General features: G+C 45.5%; 1 long non-coding RNA gene across 4 annotated transcripts in view; it reads left to right on the forward strand.

The window, feature by feature from the left end:
• Positions 1–23024, forward strand: part of LOC131484962 (uncharacterized) — a 106391-nt gene extending 83367 nt beyond the window's left edge. The window contains exons 7-10 of one of the 4 annotated variants that reach the window (XR_009248536.1): positions 15977–16131; positions 16388–16545; positions 20174–20237; positions 22524–23024. This is a non-coding gene — a long non-coding RNA (uncharacterized LOC131484962). Of the gene's footprint in view, positions 1–5708; positions 5834–15976; positions 16132–16387; positions 16546–20173; positions 20238–22523 lie in introns of those variants that run through there. The other 3 variants (XR_009248533.1, XR_009248540.1, XR_009248546.1) reach the window with 3 other exon arrangements.
• Positions 23025–23431: the final 407 nt, after the last annotated feature.

Genomic DNA, 23431 nt, shown 5'->3' on the forward strand with positions numbered 1-23431 from the left:
ATGGTGTTCCTGGCATGTATTGTGACACTGCACCTATGGGGAACCCTCTTCAGTTCCAGTTTGGCACAGGACAAAAGTCTTCCCCACTGAGTGACCTCACAATCCCCTCCTACTTTCCTGGCTCCCAGTGAGAGACACACATGGCAGGGGCCCCAATCAGTGTGTTCAAGTCAGCATGAGGCCAGCTGTGAGGCCCCCGGAGGGGCTTCTCATGGCCCTCATGTCCCTGATCATCTGGGTCAAGTGGTCCCCAGGCCCTGAGTGAGGAGGGGCTGGGGACTGATGTCAGAACCACCTCCTGAGGTCTGCTTGGTTGAGGTCTGGGAAACTGTCATCCCACTAACAAGTGTGGGTTTTTTGCTGTTCAACACAGCTGGGCTGGGGATACCACGGCCCAAGTTAAAGAACCTTTTAGAGTCCCCACATGCACTTGCTGATCTGGGTGGCCTCGACCTACTCCCCAGGGGGCAGCCTTTGGTGAACAGACTGTCCTGGGCACACTTGTGCCTAACCTGATGGGGGAGGTGGTGGTGGGAGTTCTCAGTGCTGCTTTCTTACCTGCTTGGCAGCTAGGCTGTGTAGGAAGACCATTCACCACTGTTAGCTAATCTGCCCCCACTGCCACCTATCCTGGGCCATGTAAAAAGTTACCCATGTGAGCAGCAGCCCAACCATGACTCCTATCTGCTGTGCCTTTTTTTTTTTTAATGTTTATCTTTGAGAGAGACAGAATGAGAGTGGGGGAGGGGCAGAGAAGAGAGGGAGACCACAGAATCTGAAGCAGGGTCCAGGCTGTGAGCTGTCAGCACAGAGCCTAATACAGGGCTTGAACTCATTAACTGTGAGATCATGACCTGAGCTAAAGTCAGACATTCAACTGACTGAGATACTCAGGTGCCCCTATGCTGTGCCTTTTGATTGGGATTTATATTAGATACCCTGTTTGTTTTCTCCAGTGAAGGTATCTGTATGGGGACATCTGTGCCCCATTCGATAGGCAGGACTCCCTTATCCCAGTCTTCACAGGTCTAGTCTAGGATGACTGCTTCCTTCTCTGAGGTGTCTCCCTGAACTCCTCACACTTAATTTACTGCATGCCACGTTGTCTTTAGTTTAGTTCTAGCCGGCCCACACTTTCCCTCCAAGTGATGAAAATTCTTTTAAAAAAATTTTTTTAATGTTTATTTATTTTTGAGACAGAGAGAGACAGAGCATGAACAGGGGAGGGGCAGAGAGAGAGGGAGACACAGAATCTGAAACAGGCTCCAGGCTCTGAGCAGTCAGCACAGAGCCCGACGCGGGGCTCGAACTCACGGACCGCGAGATCATGACCTGAGCTGAAGTCAGATGCTCAACCTACCGAGCCACCCAGGCCCCCCAAGTGATGAAAATTCTATCCACCATTGCTGCAAGATGCTGAGGCAAATGAGCAGAAATAAATGTACTTACAGATTTATATTTCGTAATGATTTCTTGGATTAATGTTACTATCTGAGCCATGCCCAGGTCTGGATTCTGTCTGTCCCACTTTGCTGCATCTCCCCTACCATAGCCTTGTGACAAAAGTCTAATTAATTGTCTTCTCCCCTAGTAGACTCTTAGCTCTCAGAGGGCAGCGACTGTTGCATTCATCCTTCTATCCTTGGACCTGGCACATGAGGTCAGGTCTCCGTATGTTTTTGTGGAGTGGACCAATGTGTGAATTTTAAATTTCTTGAGGGTAGAGACTGAGTCTTTCCCTTTCTTATCAATCCCACATCTCAGTCTAGCCCAGAGCTGAACCAGTAATAAGGCTAATAGGTTGGCTATTGGGTGGGAGTGCTGGAGAGTCACCTGGAAAAGTTTCTCAGGTCCAACTAGATTTTGATCCTCAAGGAGAAAAAAAATACCAAATTCCAATATCTGGAGTGCCTACTAGGGAGGGGTCAGACCCTGTCACGTGTGAGCTGTGATGCTGGGCATTCGGAAGGTAGCGTGGTGAGGTGGGAAAAACTTAGGTAGTGAAACAGGGAGAGGATCATTGGTGCTCAAGGGCCAGGAACTGAGGAATTTGGTTAACTAAGCTCTCTGCCCCCAATATCCAAATTTAAAAGAAGGAGGAAAAGAAGGAAGGAAGGAAGGAAGGAAGGAAGGAAGGAAGGAAGGAAGGAAGGAAGGAAGGAAGGAAGGAAGGAAGGAAGGAAGGAGAAAGAATGAACCTGGGCTTGGAAGCTAGATCAAAGTGGGCCTGAATCGCCTTTTCATCTCCTTTAAATCTAGAACTACCAGACATGGTATTAATCTCTCTGAGTCCTAGTTTCTGCATCTGTGGAATGAGAGTTAGGTTAATACATGTGATAGGCCCCATGCCATTCTTGGCACATGGTAGACACTCAGTAAATAATGAGAATTATTAGTACCATAGCATCATGTATCTTAGGCTGTGTCAGTGAGGGTCCAGCTAACATAAGCCAAAAAAGATCATTTATTTGAAGAATCCTAGCTCATAGCCTTGAAGAAAGGGTCGACTCTGAGGCTTCAGGAAGGCCAGGAAACTTGGGCCTGGATTTTCAGGAAAAGGAAGGCTGCATTTGGGTAGAGGCAGTGCCAGCCTCTTTGTGTGATTGAGACAGTCTCATTGGCAGGTCTGGATCCTGTGCTAACAGTCTCGTGGGGGATTGAGGGAGATGGAGTTCTCTTTCTGAAAAGTGAGGTGCTGGGGTGCCTGGGTGGCTCAGTCGGTTGAGCATCCGACTTCGGCTCAGGTCATGATTTCATGGTTCGTGGGTTCAAGCCCCACATTGGGCTCTGCTGTCAATGTGGAGCCTGCTTCAGATCCTGTCTCCCTCCTTCTGCCCCTCCCCCATTCATGCTCTCTCAAAAATAAACATTAAAAAAAAAGAAAAAAGTGAGGTGCTGTATCCAGAAGAAAGGAGGGGAGACTGCTAGACAGGCAGAACTTTTGACTATCACACATGAGACTCCCCTTCCATCCTCAGCGCCCACCTCTACCCTGGTGGTCTATGTATGTAGGCCTGCTAGGTGAGCCCTCATGTGCCAAACTACCACTTCCCCCACCGACTTTGTTCAAATTCCTCCATCAATTTTTAATTTCAACACACTGTCTGCTGGCCCAGCCCAGCCCCACCCTGAGCAGGAGGGTGGCATCTTTACCCAAAGGACTGCCCTGCTCCGGAGCCTCCAGCCTCCTCCCCAATCCTTCTCAGGAGTTCCAGACCCAAGTCCTCACCTGCTGTTTACAAAGTTCTATACACCCTACAGAAAAGAGCCTCCGGTCAGTTTTGAAATTTCCATTTGTTTTTTCCTTCTTTTACTTTTTCAATGTTGATTTTTCTTTTTACTCTATTCTTGTCCCAGACCTGCAAGAAATGTGTTCTTAGGAAGGCTGCTGGGAGATCTTGGGTTTCCAGTAGGATGAGAAGGCTCAACTGAGACAAATAGAGACAAATACTGAGAATTGCCAAGTGTCCTTAAGTACTGAGCCCTCCACAGGGCCCCAGGGAGGGACTGACACCCTAGCTTTGCCAGTATTTTCTGCTTTCCTCCTCTCCCCTTTTCTGCTCCCAGTATTCTTCCACAACAATGCCATCTACTCGGGGTATCTAAAAGGCCTCTAGGTGTGAGGGACACACTTCAGAGGTGTAAGATTTCATGGCAAACAGTCTCAGGCCCAATAAGGGAAAGAAGCAGGCCTATCTTCTCAGGATTGATTAGTTATTTGCCTTTGTGCCCTGTCTTCCCCTCTCTCCTGGAAGATTCCTAGCGCCGGTGCCCTCATACCTCACCAAGGCTTGTCCATTCCAAGTATTCCAGTATTGCCTGCTGCAAGACTTCCCCTTCCCCTTTCCCCTGTTAAAGCTTCTCTCTTCTGTATCTCTTGTCTTTTCAGACTGCTGTATGTTAGATCAGTTAATTTCCACAGTTGTGGTAAATTTAAAATCCCAGAAAACTTGTATTTTATCGGGGAGATATAAAAGGACAGAGTGTCGGTTTCAGAGGGTAACTATAAGGATTAGCTCCTCCTTGTGGGGGCCCCCTGGGTAGTATAGCTGTAGTGCTTAAGGGAAGGAGGGAGGGAAGGATGGACAGACAGGTGAATGAACTAGTGAGGAAGGAAGGAACTGATGGGGGGAGATTCACAATTACAATCACTTTCTGAGGATTCTCTCCACCACATAAATGGATGGCTGTCTGCTCTGCGTACACAGGCCTGGCCTGGAGGGTGGGCCAGTTGGACTCCACCAGCCTGAGCATTATTTAAAGGTAAGAAAACAGTTTTTTGAAAGAAAATCATGAGAAGCAGTGAAATGTAGCATTTGGACAGGGAAATTTCCTTCCTTCCTTCCTTCCTTCCTTCCTTCCTTCCTTCCTTCCTTCCTTCCTTCCTTCCTTCCTTCCTTCCTTCCTTTTTTGAGAGATAATCACAAACCACAAAATTCACCCATTAAAGTATACAATTTAATGTTTTTTAGTATATTCTCAAGGTTGTGCAACCATCATCACTAATTGCAGAACATTTTCATGACCCAAAAAAGAAACCTTGGACCCTTTAGTAGTTACAGACTATCCCCTAGCTCCTGGCAACCACTAGTCTACTTTCTGTTTCTGTGGATCTGCTTATTCTGAACATTTCATATAAATGGAATCCTGTAAAAAATGGCCTTTTGTGTCTAGTGTCTTTCACTTAGTGTTTTCAAGGTTTATCCATGTTGCAGCAAGTGTCAGTACTTCATTTCTGGTTAGTGCTGAATAATATTTCATTGTATGGATATACCACTTTTATTTACCCTGATGGATGTGTAGATTGTTTCTACTTTCTGGCTATTATAAATAATATCACTATGGACATTTATGCACAAGTGTTATTGTGGATGTATGTTCTCAGTTTTCTTGAATATATACTTGTAGTGGAATTGCTGGGTCATATGATAATTCTGTGCTTAAATTTTTGAGGAAGTGCTGTGGGTTGGGGATTTTTGATACCTTTTTTTCCTGGATTATAAACATATGTTCATGGGGCACCTGGGTGGCTCAGTCAGTTGAGTGTCCAACTCTTGATTTCGGCTCAGGTCATGATCCCAGGGTTGTGGAATCAAGCCCTGTGCTGAGCGTGGAGCCTGCTTAAGGCTCTCTCTCTCTCTCTGCCCATCTCCCCCACTTGCACTTTCTCTCTCTCTAAAAATAAAAAGAAACAAAAAAACAAACAAAAACCCCATATATGTTCATTGTAGAACATTTACAAGGTATACAAATGTACTCAGAAGAAAATAAGATTCTCTATATAACCCATTAATAACTACCTTTAATATATTGTGTATTTCTTCATATCTTGCTTATGTACATCATTTAAAAAATTGTATTAAGCTTAAAATAGATACAGTTTTGTGTCTTAATTCTTTCACTTTACTTTCTATTGTAAGCATTTTTCATGTCAACAAATATTGTAATATTGTTTCTGACCACATTCTGTCATCATTAGATACATCACAATTTATGTAATTAACCTGCTATTCTTGGACATGTGGATAATTTCCACATTTTTGCGATTATCACAGGTGGTGCAGTATCTTTGTATGTAAATGTCCATCTACATCTCTGATAAGTTTTGTGGGTTTTTTTTTAATAGGTGTTTTTTTAATGTGCTAGGTGTTGTGGTTTTTTTAAGGGGTTTGTTTGTTTGTTTGTTTGTTTGTTTGTTTGTTTTTTAGGTAAGCTCTATGCCCCCAACCTAGACTCCAAGATCAAGAGTTGCATGCTTTACTGACTGAGCCAGCCAGGTGCTCCATACATCTGTGATAAGATTTGAGATAAAATCCTAGAAATTGAAATTTCTGGGTAAAAGAATCTATAAACATTTTAGAAATAAACCTTTTGTTTTGAAACAATTTTAGATTTATGGAAAAGTTGCAAAGATAGTACAGAGTTCCTACATACCCTTCACACAGCTTCCTCTAATGTTAATATCTTATCTAACCAGACAGAGTATATTCATCAAAACTAATAAGTTAACATTGGTACATTACTATTAACTAAGCTTCAGTGGGAGGGGCAGAGAGAAGGGAGAGAGAGAATCCCAAGCAGGCTCCTTGCTGTCAGTGCAGAGCCTGACCTCACAAACCATGAGATCATGACATGAGCTGAAACCCAGAATCAGATGCTTAACTGACTGAGCCACCCAGATGCCCCCTGAGTTTGACTTTTATTAGTTTTCTTACTGATGTCCTTTATCCATTCCAGGATCCAGTCTGGGATACCATGTTGTATTTGAGCATGTGAATACTTTCAAGGCTTTTGATGTTTGTGTAGGAAGGTTGTGTCAATTTATATTCCCACCAGTAGTATAGGGGAAGGACTTTGCCAAGCTAATAGGTATTACAGCAGCAATAATAGTGTGAATTTAGTGGGCATTTCTTTTTTCTTTTTTTAAGTATATGAATATTTTATTAGATCATATATGCAGGAAGTTAAAAAACTTCATAAATGATAAATGTAATGTAAATGCTATGATGCCAGCTATAGAAATAAGCATACAGTTTTGGAAACAATGTTTTGTCACTCTTTTTTTTTTTAATTTTTAATGAATTTATTCATTTTTAAAGATTTATTTTCTTGAGTAAGCCCCCAGGTGGGGCTCAAACTCATGACCCCAAGATCAAGAGTCACATTCTCTACCCACTGAGCCAGCCAGGTGCCCCTGTCACTTTTCAAGTACTGTTTTTTTTCTGGGACACCTGGGTGGCTCAGTTGGGTAAGCATCTGACTTTAGCTCAGGTCATGATCTCCCCATTTATGGGTTTGAGCCCTGCGTCAGGCTCTGTGCTGCCTGCTTCAGATACTGTGTCTCCCTCTCTCTGCCCCTCCCTCTCTCTCTGCCCCCGCCACTTGTGCACACACTCTCTCTCTCAAAAAGTGAATAAACATTTTTTAAAAAGTTTAAATATTGTTCTTTCTGGATTTTTTCTTTCTTTTTTTAATTAAAAATTTTTTTCAGGGCGCTTAGGTGGCTCAGTCGGTTAAGTGTGCAACTTCAGCTCGGGTCATGATCTCACAGTTCGTGAGTTCCAGCCCTGCATCAGGCTATGTGCTGACAACTCAGAGCCTGAAGCCTGCTTTGGATTCTGTGTCTCCCTCTCTCTCTGCCCTCCCTTGCTCGTGATCTGTCTCTCTCTCTCAAAAATAAACATTAAAAAAAAAAAATGAAAAAAATTTTTTTTAATTTTAATTTCAGTATAGTTAACATAGTGTTATATTAGTTTCAGGTGTACAGTACAGTGATTCAACAATTTCATATGTTAGTCAGTGCTCATCAAGATAATTGTACTCTTAATCCCCTTTACCTATTTCACCCATCCCCTCCCACGCCTCTCCTCTGGTAACCATCAGCTTGTTCTCTAGAGTTAAGAGTCTGGTTTTTGGTTTGTCTTTTTTTCTTTGGTCATTTGTTTCTTTGTTTGTTGAGAGAGAGAGAGAGAGAGAGAGAGAAAGAGAGCACACATGTGGGGGAGGAGCAGAGGGAAAGATAGAGAATCTCAAGCAGGCTTCATGCCCAGCACAGATGGATGCAGGTTTGCTCTCTGCGAGATCATGACCTGAGCTGAAATAAAGAGTTGACATTCAAACAGCTGAGCCACGCAGGTGCCCCTGTTCATTTGTTTCTTAAATTCCACGTATGAGTGAAATCTTGTGGTATTTATTTTTCTCTGACTGATTTATTTCACTTAGAATTATATCCTCTAGATTTATCCACATTATGGAAAATGGCAAGATATCATTCTTTTTTATGGATGAATAATATTACACTTCTTTATCCATTCTTTATCCATTCATCTTCTTTATCCATTCATCTATCCATGGACACTTGGGCCGCTTCCATAATTTGGCTGTTGTAAATAATGCTGCTTATAAACAGCATGTATCCCTTTGAATTAGTGTTTTTCAGGTAAATACCCAGTAGTGTAATTAATGGATCATAGGGCAGTTCTATTTTTAACTTTTTGAGGAACCTCCATGTTGTTCTCCACAGTGGCTGTACCAGTTTGCATTCTATCAACAGTGCATGAGAGTTCCTTTTTCTTTACATCCTCACCAACACTTGTTATTTTTTGTGTTTTTCATTTTAGCCGTTCTGACAAGTGTGAGGTAATATCTCACTGTGGTTTTGATTTGTATTTCCCTGATGCTGAGTGATACCGAGCATCTTTTCATGTGTCTGTTGGCCATCTGGATGTCTTATTTGGGAAAGTGTCTTTTCATGTCTTCTGCCCATTTTTTAAGGTAGCATTTTTTAAATGTTTATTTTTGAGAGAGAGAGGGAGTGAGCATGTGTGAGCAGGGTAGGGGCAGAGGGAGAGGGAGAGGGAGACAGAGGATCCGAAGCAGGCTCTGTGCTCTTTGCACAGAGCTTGATGTGAGGCTCGATCTCACAAACCATGAGATCATGACCTGAGCCAAAGTTGGACGCATAACCAAATGAGCCACCCAGGCATCCAGTGAGCATTGTTTTTAATAATTAAAAAAAAATTTTTTTGGGGGGGGAGTGTGAGCCAGAGAGAGGGGCCAAGGTGGGGGGAGAGAGAGAGAGAGGGAGAGAGAGAGAGAGAATGAATCCCAAGTAGGCTCCATGCTCATCACAGAGACTGACATAGGGATCAATCCCATAACCCTGGGATCATGACCTGAGCCAAAATCAAGATTTGGATGCTTAACTGACTGAGCCACCCAGGCATCCAAGTTGAGCATTTTTTAATGGCTAGTGGGTTTATAGACTCTTTTCATCTGTGTGGTAATCACTTATACTTTTTGTTTTTGATTTCCCAATCATTGATAGGGGGTTTTGTCAATGTCTAAGCTTTTAGCTTCAATTCAAGCTGACATACAGCCAGTGTCAGGTAAGCATCTAGAAAGTCATCACTGCATCCTGCAAAGTCACCAAGGCAGTGTCACCCAGGAAGGGTTGGACTGCCGGATGTTCCCTGCAGGCCTTGTTTCTCCTGAAGAGGCCTGCCCTGAGCTATGGAACCTGGGTGACAGTGAGGTGTGTTCTCTGAGAGAGCAGGCTCTGCTAGTAACCCGAGGCCAGCTGTGTACAAAGAGCAGTACTGGGTAGGCAGTGACATAAAGAGCTCTGTCCAGTAGTCAGGAGAATGAGGATTTTGTCCTGGTTCTTTTACCACCTATGTGAACTTGAGCAAATCTGGTCCATTTTCTGGGCTCTCTCTTTTTCATCTGGTTAATGGTGAGGATCTCAGGGACTGAATGGACTGTTGTGAAGCACTTTGTAAAGCACTGTACAGGTGGGTGATACAGTTATAGGGAATGATGTCATGAAGGGGACTGAGCAGTGCCTTATGTGGATAGTATGAATCTCAATTCACCATCCCAGAAGGACAAGAAATGCTCTTGGGATTGACTCAGTTCTAACCCTGAGCTCCAATTGTATTGATGGGGAGGAAATTCTATTGCTATCATTATAGGCCCCTTCCTGATAAGGGTCACCCCAGAATCCAGGAGGCTCATGGTGCCCAGGAAAGAGGTACTTCTGTAGGCTGTGCTTTGTCTCATGGGCCCAGGTAGCCTGGGAGGCTCAGACTCTGCTCTCAGGCCATGCCTGAGGCTTTGTGCCCTGGACCCTACCTCCCACCTCTGAGGCCCACTGCTTCTTGAAAGTGCAGGGCACTGGTCTGGATTCTCTTCCTACTCCTCAGGGCCCCACTTCCCTCTCTACTTTCATTTTCTCCCTCCCAGGGTGGCCTTCAAGACACTCCTCTGAGTCTGCAAGAAACTCAGGCTCAGGAAAATAGGTGCAAAGGAGAAAAGGGCCCAGGGTGACTTCTGTCTAGTTCTGAAACTCAAAAAAAGACAGATCTAAGACTTTCTTGCAATGAGAAGGAAAAGAAAAAAATGCAGTCATCTAAACACAAATTAATGTCTGAGAAAATAATCTGGCCACACTGAGAAGAAATTGGAAGATATGTCCTCTTGTCCAAATACTGTCACAAACCTGTGGTGGGTCCTCAGGCATGCCATACATTGTCTCTGAGGCTATTTCCTCAGCTGTGCAGTGAGGGGATGGGTTCCATAAGCTCTAAAGCAGCCCTGGACACTCACCATCCCAGAGTCTTCCTGGGAGGGGGCAAGGTTTTCTTTTATTTTGACATTCTTGACCTTTCCTGGTCCCTATCGTGTGACCTGACCAGGACCCCTTTAGCAGCATTTCTGACGGATTTTCCCTGAGGCCTGTTGTTGGTCTAATCTATGAGGGTTTCTCTTGTAGGTCTGTGTAATCATCACAGTAAATATGAGCTAGCTCTGGGCTTGGCCTGAGTGCTCATTCAGTCCAGATAACTTTCATTTCATGAAAGAGGAAACAGAGGTCAAGTAGCTTTCCCACAGCCACATGGTAGGTGAGGGGCAGAGCTGTCCTTCTGAAGCCAAGCTTTCTAGCCCACTGGCTTATGTCCCCTCAGGGATGCAGAGGGGACCAGAAGGCAAATGTCCTGGGAACACTGTGTGACCATCCTCAGAACTAACCTAGGAAAACCCACCCTGAAACAAACAACTCCCAGGTGCTTGTGTCTCCCTGGATGCTGAAGAGATGGAGAGAGTGTTGGGAGGAACACAAGGACTCTCTCCCTAGGGTTCTCTGGAGATGAGAGCAAGCATTCTGAGGAAGTATTCTGAGTTTGGGGTCGCTACCTGGACTAAGGCCCGGGACCCTGGCTGCATGCCAACCCTGCAAAGGGCTGTCTTCCTTTCTCCAGTGGCTGGGGACAGGCACTAGTTGTGTTCATGCAAAAGTGGTCTGAGAGTACCCTAGCCTGGGCTGGGGTGGGGTTGATGATGTTTGGGTTTACATCCACTCCCTGGGCAGACACATGACACTGTCATTGCCACTCAACGGCAGGGACCCACATTTAGGGCTCATTACCTAGAGACAGGTCCAAGAGGGCTTGGAGTGGTGCAGCTCAGACTGACACAAGCAAGCCTCTGCCTTAGTGGTTCTGTAAAGTTAATCCCTTCACTGTCCCCACAGAGTTACTCCTACTTCTCTCTTTTTCATGCCATGGGCTAAAAATTGGCTATGGAAAAGGAGAAAATCCCAAGACATTGTGACCTTCCAAAGATGCCTTCTGTGCAACTTCCCTGATGAACTTGTTGGGAAATGGTATCTTAATTCATATTGAGGTTATATTGAAGCAAAAATCGTGTTGGACCATTTCTCCTCATTTGTACTTGTTAATCGCTTCCTGGGTGGCGCTGGGCCAGGAACTGTGAATATAGTTGAAATCCAAGACAGAAGATTTAAAGGACATCCGTAATTTTATAGATGGAAATAGGACAACCCAGAGATGCTAAGGAGCTCATTTAAGGTCACACAGCTACTTGGGGCAGTTGTGGGTTTGGAACTTGAGGTTCCTGCCTTTCAGCCCTGTGCTCTTTCGACAGCGTCTTACACAACTTACAGTATGGTTGGTTGCAGGAGCAGGAACAATGGCTTTGGAACAATTATAGAACTCTAAGGGGAACAGAGATCCCCTTGCTGGTGATTTCCCACCCACTGGCTTGCTGCCAGTGTCTTTATGTTTTTTACTTATATATGTTTGTCTGGGGGTGTAATTTTCTTTTGAGAGACTGGGAAATCCCCTAACTTAAAAAAATGATTTGTTGAAATTGAATTCCCAGATTTTTGCCCAGTTTGTGCTTTTTCAGAGAGAGAGAGAGAGAGAGAGAGAGACAGACTGTGTGTGTGTGTGTGTGTGTGTGTGTGTGTGTGTGTGTGTGTTTTATGGGAGGTATTCTAGACTTCCTGTCCTCAGACAGTTTCACACAGGTTGATCTGGGTTAGGGCTCTCCATGTATGCTTTGCACAGGGCACAGTGACAAAGAGGAAAGTGGGAATGAAGTATGGGGAAGAGGTAACTTGTGCCCATGCGGGAAGGAGATGTCATGCCATCTTACTGACTGTGACATTCTGAACCTGGAGGGAGAAGGGGGTCTGCATGACTGCCCCTTTCTTAACCCAGAAGTATACAGGTTTTGATGGCTTCCTGACTCAGTGTTAATATCAGTCATTCATTCACTCAAATAATTCTGGAGAACGTTCAATACATAATAGTCTAAAATCACCTCTGGGCAAAGGCCCTGTATCAGGTTCCAGGAAGGATGTGTTCTATATCCAGGGATAGGTCTTGGTTGGTCTCTGCTCTGTGGGAGAGAATCAGTCTCCTTCAGGTCCCATGGCCTGCATGAGGGCTCCCAACTCCACCTCATTGGCTCTGGGGTTGAGTCCTGGCTGGTTCCGCCTTCTGGGGTTGGGATGAGGGTGAAGACTGCTCATCTACACTGCTACATCACCAAGATCAGATTGGAGAGAGGGAGGTACTGTGGGGCTGAGTCTGGCTTTTAAGGACAGTCGCTACTGTAGCTCCTCTGAGAAGCTAGTGGGTGGAGAAGCAGGGGTGGGAGGATCATAGGTTTCCATCCTTCCCTGACTTACACCTGACTTTTTTTTTTTTTAATTTTTTTTTTCAACGTTTTTTATTTATTTTTGGGACAGAGAGAGACAGAGCATGAACGGGGAAGGGGCAGAGAGAGAGGGAGACACACAGAATTGGAAACAGGCTCCAGGCTCCGAGCCATCAGCCCAGAGCCTGACGCGGGGCTCGAACTCACGGACCGCGAGATCGTGACCTGGCTGAAGTCGGACGCTTAACCGACTGCGCCACCCAGGCGCCCCTTCTTTTTTTTTTTTTTCACCTGACTTTTTGTCAGAGAAGATGAAAACCGGGCCCACTACCCAAAAGTGAACACAGATTTGGATCTCATGAGAGATCAGAATAGAGTCTCAAAACAGAAATCTGGGGAACTTGGTGCAGGAATGGGGCAGGCCTGAGGTGGCCAGTCCTGGGTCAGAGCCTCCCTGGGCCGCAGAGTGGGGAGAAACAGGGCTGGGTGGGACAGAACCTCGGTTGGGTCACATTTCTAACTCCTGTTATTTTGGAGCTGTGAGTCGGACAGGTTTTATCTGGCCTGTTTTGACCCTCCATGAGGCAACAGCTGGGGACCAGAGGAGAGATGGACAGCAGCAAGCATGCTGTTCTTCTTTTGGTCCATTTAGCAACTTCCTCTACTTTCTGAGCAAAAACAGGTATAACCCTTTGTGTCCTGAGGTGTGCAGTCTCCAACATATATGCCTGTGGCCCTAAGGACATCTGGAAATTCTAATCGAAAACAAGTTCACTGACCATGGGGAAAAGGTTAGGGGTACATTATATACGCAGCCTTGGCCGGGCCCTTACATTCATCTGACTGTTCATTCAGCAAATAATTTTTGGGCATTTGCTTTGTGTGATGCACAGTGAAGGACACGGCCCAAGTTTTATTTATGAAGACATGGGCCACAGGGAGAAAACCATGACTTGGCTTCTGTCTCTAAGTGAGTGAAACTGGTAGTAAAGTCTCTTGGCAAATTCAAATGTATCTGCTGCAAACAGATCCTTTTCCTCAAGTAATTCTGGGTGCTTTCCAAACATACCAATTTCCTGAAGAATGGGGGAGGAGGCTGGGAAGCTCTTCAGGGAGAGGAACAGCATGGTCAAAGGCCCTCTGCTAAAGGGAGCAAGGCCCCTTTAAAAACCTAAAGGAAGGGGCTACTGGGTGGTTCAGTCAGTTAAGTGTCAGACTCTTGATCTAGGCTCAGGTCAAGATCTCACAGTTTGTGAGATTGAGCTACACTTCAGGGCTGTGCTCTGACAACATGGAGACTGCTTGGAATCTATCTCTCTCTATCTATCTCTTCCCTGCTCATGCATGTGCACTTTCTCTCTCTCTCTCTCTCTCTCTCTCTCTCTCTCTCTCTCTCTCTCTCTCTCCAAATAAATAAACATTAAAAAAAAAAACTGAGGGAAGGTAGTGTGACAAGAAAGGAAAGGCAAGTTTGCAGGTTGGGCTCTTGATGGGTAAGTGGGATCTCTTTGTGTGCCTCACTCATGATCCCCCCTGTTCACCTAGAACACCCCTTTCCTTCCTCACATCTCAGTCCAGTCATCTTGGCTTCCAAGGAAAACTGCCACCACAGCTGCTCTGAGAACCCAGTGGCCAATTCTATCACCCAGCGTCTTGATTCTTACCCTGTATCTCTCCCTTCTATTTCTCAAATTGATCCTTCTGAAAGGCCTGTAATTCTAGACTGGGAAGACTTCCATTGCTCCCCATTGCCTTTATCACTGTCAGAATCACTATTTATCAAGCTTTCTCCATGTGCCAGTTAAAACTCTTCTAGATCTGGTCTTGCCTTCCTTCATGGTCTTCTCTTGACCCTTGAAGGCTAGCCAAACTGAATCACATATAGTGGCCTGCATTCTCATGCCTCAGGGCCTTTGCACCATCTTCCTGGAGCACTCTCTCACATTCCTCCCCTAGCTAACTCCTGCCTACAAAGCTCAGATCAAGGGCTACAGCTCCCAGGAGCCTTTGTAAAGGTGTCCCCCTTCTGCTCTTCCCCAGAACCCTCCACAGAGCTCTATCAGGGGGCTGATTGCCTTAGTTGTATTTCTCCTATTAGAGTTTTCCAAGAGCCTGGCTCATTTTTGCATCCTTAGTACCTAGCATAGAATCTGGCGCATAGTTAGTGATAAATAAAAATTAGTAATGAAGGAATGCATTAATGAACAAATGAATGAATTCTGCTTGGAGTAGGGGGTGCTCACTAGGGAGATAATATTTGAGGTGAGTCCAAAAGAATGACTTAAGAATTTGTGAAGCAGGAATTTTAATTTCAGGGACAGGGAATGGTATGTGCCAGGCATGGAGGTTTGGGAGAGTGATATGCATTAAGGGAACTGCAGCTAGTTCTGCAGCTAGGGCAGAGGTTGAGTATGCAGGATATGCCAGAGGTGGATCTGGAGAGATGGGACAAGGGGCAATGACTGTTGGGCTCTGGGAAGCCTGACTTTGCTGAGTACAGAACAGAGCAGGACATAGTGAGTGCTTTTGATGCCATGAGGAAGATGGACAGGAGCGGGCAGTGCCACGCTGTGGGGGACTGGGAAGAAGGTGATGGGGGTGTGAGCAGAGCAGCAGGCCAAGGGACAAAGATCAGGGGCAGACTCCAGTGGGGCTTGGATGGCCATGACCTGCAGTCAGAGGAGGTTTGAGGGTTGTGGGATGGTGATTCCATGGTTTCTGGCTTGAGTTCCTGTGTGGGTGGTGAAGCCCCTCACCAAAATGGCAGCCTGGAGAGGAGCAGATTCGAGAGCAGGAGAATGAGTTCAGTTTTGCTTATAAGACATGAAAAAATGTGACTCTTAAAAACTGAGAACAAACTGAGGGTTGATGGGGGGTGGGAGGGAGGGGAGGGTGGGTGATGGGTATTGAGGAGGGCACCTTGTGGGATGAGCACTGGGTGTTGTATGGAAACCAATTTGACAATAAATTTCATATATTGAAAAAAAAAAAAAGACATGAAAAATGTACGTTGGAAGGGACCATCAGGTTTGGAGAGCTTTGTGAGTTCAAGGCAGAGCTAGAGGGATGGGGTCAGATCCAAGTGTGCTCAGATGATCCTAAGAGCTGAAGTTAAATATTCAGGAATTTTGTGAGACAATTGTTAAATTTGGCTATTTTTTAAAAATTAAATTATATAAAATTACAATTAAGTAAATTATATTAAAAACAGAAACTCATCACTTCTAAGGATTTCAGAGTATTTTGTTTATGCTTTTAAGATGATTTACATCTGTTATATCTATGAATATACTATATGATGTTGTGTTACTGTGTTTTTCTTCCTAACTCTGCATTCGGAGGCATCACATTGGTAGTTTGAAATCAGCCATGGTAGGAATATTTGCTCCATGGAAATTGATAAACACCAAACATCAGGGCTTGATTTATTGTTTTGTTGACTGTCTAGACTTAAAATTATGGAGAAAATGTTAATATGCACATTGAACTTATATACATATTGTACCTGTAGCTATTACATTGTGAATGGAACAGAGAAATTGAGCAGATGTTCTTCCAGTATTCAAAAAATATTACCTGATTCAGTAAAGAAGTTGCTTATACCATTGACAAAGGAGTGAAGTTGCAACATGTATCTTCATTGTTTCACTTTCATTGTTTCAACCAGTAAGTTGGCACAAGCAAAAATATCAACCAATATTCATGTTAGAACTATATTCATTTGTCAATTACAATTATAGGTTAGTTATGGACTTAGCAGGTTGGTAAAAATCAATGAAAGTATTCTGTAAGATTCAATTTACTATATGCGATTTACAGTATAGACTACTGTATATTTTACTACTACTTGTAAATTGCTAAACATATTTTATGTCAGTAAAATTTACAATAAACTCATATGTGCCTGCATTTTTTCCTCCAGAGGGCCTGTTGTTATATATTTACCAGCACACCACTGGGCAAATTGCCTTAGGCTGAGGAGAGACCAGAGACCAGATTGGACTCTTTGGAAAGATTCCCAGAAGAGGGAGGGACTCATCGATGGAAAGACGCTTCCATCAATGGAGAGAGGAGGGATGGGTAAGTGAGGCTTAGGTACAGGGATTAGGCTGGAGGGGTAGAGAGTTCTGAGAAAGGATGCAGGGGTGAGGAGAATCTGGGGTGGGAGGCAGCTGGGCTTCACTATTTCCTCTGCCAAGTAGGATGCAAGCTGTGTCCTGAGAGTGAGAGGCAGACAAGTGAGGAACGGAGGCGGGGTGAAGGTTTGGCCCAAGTGATCAGTGAGGGACACAGAGAAGGGACCTGGGAGGATGAGGCTGACTCAGGAAGCCAGGGGATGATCATAGTGGCAGAACTGTAACCATGTGGGTTACAAGGTGGGGGAGTGACCTAGATTTTGGCCATAGGCCAAGCCCTGCAGTGAGAATTGCTATTTTATCTCCCAGGACAATCCTGGAGGAAATCAACGCTGGGAGAGGTTAAGTCCTTTATCCAAGGCCCAGAGCCAGTTAGCGGCTGAGTCAGGATGCAAACTGAGGCAGCTAGGCTCTGTTGACAAGGCAGGAGCTTGCACAGTGGCACATCTCTCCTTGGCAAAGCCCCTTAGACTATGCAAATAGGAATCTCTTCAGGACAGAGATCGGCAGGGTAGGTGTGGCCAGCCACTTGGCAAGGGTTTCAGGGCATCAAAAGTACTGGCAAAGCCTCCTCAGCCTGTGGCCCGTCTGGTGTTTGCCAGCCAGCACATTCTTGCCACCACTCCACAGTGTCTACTGAAAGCGAATGATAATGAATTGGCTTGCATTTTGTAAGTTTCTTCGTGACTTTGTTTCCTAATAACTCATTCTTATTGTACTTTTAAAACATAAAGTACATGCAGACTGGGAACTTAGAAAATCAGTCCTTCCCCTTAGAACACTTGAGAAGCACTGTTCTAACCCATCCTTCTAATCACATTGCTCCTCTGCTAGAAACCCTGAGTGATCCGTGCTGGCTGTAGCAGAGGTTTCAGATGGTAGGTGGGGACTGGTTTGTGGAACTTAATTACATGTGTCATTACCAGCGTTAAAAAAAAAGAAAAAGAAGTCAAGTGAAATAGAAGATATCAGATTATATTACATGTAGTAAATACATTTTTGTTTCATTTAGTTATATATTTCATATATTATAATGCATGTTTGTACTAGCGTATGATGGAAAATGTCTGTCTTTCTATGATCACAGTAAATAAAAATGTTTGAGTGCCACTGGTCTGCAGATAAAGATGACATTGCCAGGCCTGGTGTTCCAAGTGTAAGGGGGAGAGTGATTGCTGAGGAACAGCAGGCAATGCTTCCTGGGAAACGAGCAAAGGTGAGCTGGGTTTGGAGGACGTCCAGGTTATGGATGAGCAGAGGGAACAGTATTAGCAAAGTCAGAAAGACCATGACTTTCATGCCTAGATTGTGTGTCCAACTCCAAGAGGGCCTGGGTCATGCCACTGGGGACTTGCAGATAGCATAAGAGTTGTAGTACCTGTGATAGGAGCTTAGGGGACAGAGCCCATAAGTCTGCCAGGGAAATCAGGGAGACTTCCCAGAGGTGGCAGTTCCTTAGATGAGGAGAGTTGGGGTTTGCCAGAACAACAGGCATGTGGAAAAAGCCTGGTCAAGTGAGGATCTTATAAAGAGGCACAAGAAAGCCCATCATGTTTGGGGAACCATGAGCCACTTGGTATAGGTGGAGCATGAATTAGGGAGGAGGACTTCATGCGCTGTGTTGTAAGTTGAGATTTTATTTTGGGATGAGGAGCCATGGGAGAATTTTGAGCAGAAGGATGACATGAATGTTCCCACATCTCACGACTCTGGCAGCCTGAGGAGAGTAGATTGATGGAGAGGATACCTGCAGGACCATTACTGCAATAGTTGGGCCTGAAGGAAGGCAGTGGGGGTGCAGGGGGGAGACTCAGGAGGAGCTAGCAGAACTTGGCCACCCGTCCGTGATTGGATTGGGCACTGAGAGAAGGGAGCAGGCAAGGGTGACCCCCACTGTGGCTGACTCAGGAAACTGGCTGGGTGATGGTACCTTTTGCCCAGAAAAAGAACACAGGGGGCCGAGAGGGTCCGAGGGACAAGATAACATGTTCACTGTTGAAAGGGGCACCTGACTGGCTCAGTCAGTAGAGTGTGCGGCTCTTGATCTCAGGGTCATGAGTTCAAGCCCCATGTTGGGTGTAGAGATTACTAAAAAAAAGAAAAGAAAAGAAAAAAAAGAAAAGAAAAGAAAAAAGAAAAGAAAAGAAAAGAAAAGAAAAGAAAAAAGAAAAGAAAATGGCACCTATAGGTGGGCATGACAATGGAATCTCTCTGCTGGAATAGAGCAGAGAGATTAGGCCAGGGATACAGCCTGGGGAGAGTGCAGAGTGAGGAGAAAGCACTATCAAGGGGGCCTCAGGGAGAAAGGAGCTCATGAGAGACTGAGGGGAGTGGTCTTTGAGGCACAAGATCCAGAAATTTGGGTCCCAGGAGCCAATGGGGCAGAAAAGACTTAGGGGGAAAACCAGTCATGCAAATGCTTCAGAAAACCAAATTCCCTGAAGGAGCCATGGGATGTGGCCATTTGGGAGGCCAGTGATGCACCATCAAGGGTGCAGAGGTGGGTGGTGGGGCAGGAGCCAGAGGCTTTGGGAGAGAGTGGGGTAACACAGTGAGGCAGGGAGGAAGCAGGGCTGCACCTTTGTGCAAATCAGAAAGGGGTCCCCTGCCTCCAGGCAGATTAACCCCCTCATCCCAGCATGCTGGCCTGGCCAGAGGATGCGGGCTGGGCTTTGGCCCTGTGTGCCCCACCATCAACATGCCAATGCCCTGAGTGTAGGCCAGCCTTTCCAGAAGTAGGAAAGAAGGAGAGAAGGAGTCATTGACCAAGGAGAGTGCTTGGTCATAGACCAAGACCACGTGAGGGGTTTATTTTTTTAGGATGTGAGACACGGGTGCACGTTGACTTGGATGAGAGAGGGGAACCTGTGACAAGACAGAGAGATCTGCAATAGGCTGGGTGGGCAGGTGGGCAGACAGGCAGGAAGGGGCATGCCTCTGGTGTGCTAGGGGCAAGGCTGGTGTTGTTGCCATGGGGAAAGGGAAGGGACTGAGGAGAGCAGGGCTGTGTGCTGAGCCCACAGCCTGGGGCCCAGTGTGCAGGCCACTCCTGCTGGCAAGAGTCAGCTGAGAATCTCTGCAGCTGAGCAGGCATCCTGAGACACAGCTGAGACTGCCAGTCCTGGGGGACCAGTGGTTCCGGTGCCCAGGACCGGGTGACATCTAGAATGCAGGCTCTGGGTCGAGAACTGGGCAGACCAGGCTGGAGAGGGTCTTGGCACAGAGCTTTAGTTTACTTAATTTACCTTTTACTGTGGAAAATTTTCAAACACGCCCAAAGGTTGTGGGAAACTCAAACGAACCCTCTTATCATTAGACTTCAGTGATTATAATGATTGTCAGTATTATTGTATGACCCCTCCCCCCCCGTAAGTACTTTTTTAAAAACTTAAAAAAAAAATTGTTTAATAGATTTTTTTAGAGAAGTTTTAGGTTCACAGCAAAATTGAGCAGAAGGTACAGAGAGATTTCCCATATATCCCTGGTTGAAAACTTTATTTGGAAATAATTTTAAGCTTACAGAAATTGCAAGGACAAGTTTCTTTATTTTTAAATCATGTTTTTCTTATTAGAGAATATGTTCTCAGAATGTATATAGAGGAAAATTAAGATCATTCATGACCCTACCACCCCAAAGTAAGTACTATCACTCTTCTGGTGTATTTCCTTCCGGTCTTTTTTTTCTGTGATTTTATGTACATATATTTTTAAAAGATAACTGTTTCTTTTTTTTTACATTTATTTATTTTTGAAAGAGAGTGTGTGTGTGAATTGGTGAGGGGCAGAGGGAGAGGGAGACACAGAATCTGAAGCAGACTCCCTGCTCCGAGCTGTCAGCACAGAGCCCAATGTGGGGCTCGAACTCACAAGCCACGAAATCATGACCTCAGCTGAAGTCAGATGCCTAACTGACTGAGCCACCCAGGTGCCCCTTATGTACATATTTTTAATTGGACTTCTTTTACCCAGAAAATAACCCCATTCCTCAAAACCTTCCTGATTGGTGTGTCCATATGAACTGGCTCAGTCCCAGGGCCCTCACCCCCAAAGCCCTCCACAGAGACTGCAGAGAGCAACAATTGATCCAAGTTTGTGGTTTGTGGGTGCCCTCATTCCTTGGTTTCAGTGCTAATTCAGGTTTCCTCTTAACATTCCTCTCATTTTTGTTTTTCTTGGGTAATATTGGTTGATTTCTGTGGGATGAGTTGTCCAGTGCTCCTTGACCCACCATCTTGCCTGCCTCCCACACTCATCTCTGGATTTGGGACATCTGTGTCTGAGCCTCTCTCCCCAACTCACTTGAGCACTCTCTGAGGGTAGGGCTCCGCTGATTCATCTCAACGTAAGGCACAGCTGGCCTCAAGAAATATGTATGGAACTGAATCAGCCCATTTATTTGGCATTGCCCAGTCCCATCTATGCTGCAGTCTCTTGCCTTATATTAATTTACACCCACCAGCATGGTGTCTAGAATACAATAGGTGCCCAATAAATGTATGTTACTGCCGCTACCAATAACCTGGGGATTTCTATACATGTTAGGTCTCTGCCGTTTTTTCCTTCTTCCCTTTCCTGCCTCCCCCTACTTCCAGATGGTAAAGAAAAGATACCATTTCAACATGCCAGAGGGAAGGTGCCCCCTGTTTGTCCCCCTGTCTTCTGTAAGTTGGGAGTAGATCTAAGTTGGCAGTGGACTCACAAGAAGCAGTTCCTTGCTCTGAGGCTTTGCATCGTTCACAATACCAATTATCATTAGCAGTAATTAAAACTATTTCAGGATCAGTTCAAAGCTGTCTTTGAGGTATTTTAAGTTGGACCAAAGTCCTCTATGTATCTAGCTCTAAACCAAGTTTCCTGGTGTCATTAGAAGCCCACTTGTATTTGGAGAATACCCAATCTGTATATTTTGATTGCCTGAACATTTCATAAATTTCAGGGGTGATTGTCACAAGTGGGCCAATGCCCCCAGGGCTGTTTAGACTGTCTTACACATCCTACTCTCCCACTCAATTAAGTGAAGGGGACCATGGAGATGGGAGAAGAGGTAGGGGTCTGCAGAGGGTCTTTCCTTAGAGCCAGGCCCTCTGGCCAGGTGGAACCCCTAGGCCCAGAGTGAGGGTGGCAGAAATCAGAACAGGAAGAGATGAGGGCTTGGTTTAGGGTGGGGGCATCAGGACTTGGGAAGAAGGTGGGAACCCAACTGGGAGGGCCAGGCTGTGAGGAGGGGAGCAGGGAGGCCTTGAGAACATCTTAAGTGATACTCATATTTGATTGAAAGATAAAAACAGGGAAAGAACCACTTTTGGCATGTTGGACTTCTAGGGAGTTAGCCAGCAATCTGTTCTAACTCTTGGTTGGCCCTGGCCCTAACCCTGGGCCTGGAGGACTGGCAGTAGCATTGGGGCCTGAGATGGCTGTTCCCTAAACACCTCCACAACTCTTCAGGACCCTCCACGATTGGCACCAGACATCTTGCTGCCTGTTGACAGAGTGGGTTCAACTGGTGGGCTAAGCTGGGTGACTTCCTCTTAGAGGGCTTCTGAACTGGATGGCAAAGGAGGGTGGAGGGCAATTCAAATGGGAAAAAAAGAAGTTCTGGAACAGTGGAGAACTGGGGAAGGGCCCTACAGGCAGAAGTACCGTTTAGTCAGGGCAGTGGGACCAAGAAGGGGGACCAGTCAAGGAAAAACTATCTTTCCTAAGTACCTTTGGCCATGACTGGTGTGAGTGCTGGGTAGTTCCTGCTCCGAACAGCGGTGTTTGTAGTCTGAGGGTTTGTGGTTTGGAAATAGGAACCTGCTGGTGTCTTGGGTTTCCCCATATGCCCTGCTTTGCTCAGAGCCCACCAGACCCTCTTGGTCTCTGATCTGAATCCCTAATTAGATTTTTGTGCAGCATTCACATCTTTGCCCTTCTTTTCAGCTTGAAGACCTGATGCCATGCCCCACTGAAGCAGAATGCCAGCAGCAGCTGTGGCCCCTGCTCCTAGGAGCTGTGCCACCCACCCTACACATGCACACACCCACACCAACCCCAGGGCCCAGGCCTCAGCCTAGGCTGGGGGGGTTGTGCAGGAGTGGGGCAGGCAGTCGGGGCCCAGCTCATGGTGGTGAGTACCCAGAGAGAGGAAGAAGGGAGGACATCATGTCCTTGGCCTCACACAGTCAGGGGGAGGCAGAGGGCAGGATGACCCACTTTCAGAGTGGCGTGGCTGTGACTGGGACTGCTTCACATGGTCAGTCTGCATATACATGTCAGTCTTAAACTCTTCAAAAGGGGCTGTTAAACATCTGTATCCTGTTTTCATTAGCTTGTAAGCCATGGTGATGGGGACCTGTCTAGTTCTCTGAGCTAACAAGTGTGCCCAGAGGCTAATAAACAGCAGATGCCTCTAATAAATATGATTTTAATACTCAGTGTAAATGTGTGTGCAAATACATCTGTGAAATGAAAGGTGGGAGCTGAATTCTATATGCAAGTTGCACAATTTCTTAGCTGTTTTGAAATAAGAACTGTAGTGTGACTGTGTATGGATGGTATAGGTTTTGGACTACAGAATGTGTGTACAGGGTGAAGGGAGTGTTTTTTTGTGGATAGCCTATATATGTGTGGTGTGAGGTAAGGGGTATGTGTGTGTACGTATATGTTTGTGTCATGTGTGTGTGTGTGTGTGTGTGTGTGTGTGTGTGTGTGTGAGTGTGTGTGTATGTAAAAGAAGTCTCCGTCAGATCGGTTGGAGAAAAAACCAGCTACATAGTTTACAAGATCTGGTGCGGAATGAAAGTGTAGGGCCCCTTGTTCAAAATTACTGGGAATTTCAAGACAGCTGC

The sequence above is a fragment of the Neofelis nebulosa genome, chromosome 9 (assembly GCF_028018385.1).
Source record: "Neofelis nebulosa isolate mNeoNeb1 chromosome 9, mNeoNeb1.pri, whole genome shotgun sequence".
Taxonomy (NCBI): Eukaryota; Metazoa; Chordata; class Mammalia; order Carnivora; family Felidae; genus Neofelis; species Neofelis nebulosa.